Below are 1552 nucleotides of genomic sequence, written 5' to 3' on the forward strand. Positions count from 1 at the left end.
GTTGCAATATTTTCCAGTGGCCCGTTGTATTAAACGTCGCGTTGCAAAGAGAGACCTATATTTTCCGCTTTTAAAAATAGATATAGATAACGTACGTACGCTATTTCTCGTCGCACACTCGAAGCGAAATTTTATTAATAATGATCGCGATATTTTCACACGTTGATCAAATAGAGGAATAAGATTGAAATTATTTTTTGTCGCTTTTGACGTTTCTCTATTTGTCATTCTTTGCACGCGCATTTAGTCGATGACATTCGCCATATGACACGTGTAAAATATTGGCTTAAAATATATATATATGTAGAGTATTTTTAAATATACAAATAGTTTTATCGGACCCGTGCGGAACATTATAATGAATTTACAAGTGAACGTTTGTATTTTGCGACTGTTTTTTTTTGTACCAACTTTATTATAAAGTAATTTCTCAAATTACTCCCGCGGGAGGATATTCCGTTATATTTGTGAGAAGGGATTTATTTCGTATTCTAAAAAAGTAATATCCATCGCAGGGATTTATATATCCATGCCATTGGTGGGGTACAAAGTTGTTTCTTTATTGCCCGCGACAGGATTACGGCTGATCGTCGTGAGAGTCGTTTTTTTTTTTTCAAGAGATAGACATTCTGAGCGATCAGCACGTAGAAAATAAACTGAATTAGATAGCGCTTAATCTATGAAAAGTATTATTCGCGATGACATACGGTTGCACGCGTGGCTATCGTAACTCGCAATTCCGGGAACAATATCTAAAATTAAACGGTGTCCCGGAGTGAGAGCATCGGCGAGAGAAGATACACTCGACGGGAGGAATGGCGACATCACCCGCAAGTTACCCGAGTCTAATAATAATAATAAGATCGGCTAATAGTAGTTGCTATTTTTAAATCTTTCGCCAACCATCGAATTGTCTCGGTCGATGTGCCGGTGATCTCCGACCGAGTGGCAGGAAGAAGCGAAGTAGACCTCGAGACGGACGAGCGTTTGGTCGAGTACCAGGAGGACGATCCTGGAGAGAGGAAATTCGGAACGTGGAGGCCGAGTTGTCGAAAGAGCGAAAAAGAAAGAGGGGAAGAGTGGCGGGAGGTCGCGCGGGAGCTCTACTATCGTAGGGTCTCCCCCGCGAAAAGGGCCACCGGACAAGGAGAGGAAAGAAGAGGCGAGCGGGCAAGAGAGACAGACCGTAGAGAGATTCGCCAAGGTACGAGGAAGCGGCAGAAGCAGAGGTAGAGGTAGAGGCAGAGGCAGAGGCAAAGGCAGAGGCAGAGACAGAGGCAGCAGCAGTGGCAGCGACAGTGCCCGGGCATCAGGGCACGGTTACGATGGCGCAAGCGCCGCTAGATGTTCCTGGTGCGGGCTGCACAACGAAGAGGGGAATAGAAAGAGAGAGAGAGAGAGAGAGAGAGAGAGAGAGAGCGAGGGAGAGAGTATCGGAGGGTGCCCGTAGGAAGTTTATCGGTGGCGAGTCGCGGGACGGAACGCGGAGCCGGGGGGTGCTCAAGGGGGTGAACGGGGAACGGTTGGAGGAGGCACGAGCGTACTCCGTACT

The sequence above is a fragment of the Polyergus mexicanus genome, unplaced genomic scaffold (genome assembly GCF_030449975.1).
Source record: "Polyergus mexicanus isolate NDT 795.1 unplaced genomic scaffold, iyPolMexi1.0 SCAF_2, whole genome shotgun sequence".
Classification (NCBI taxonomy): Eukaryota; Metazoa; Arthropoda; class Insecta; order Hymenoptera; family Formicidae; genus Polyergus; species Polyergus mexicanus.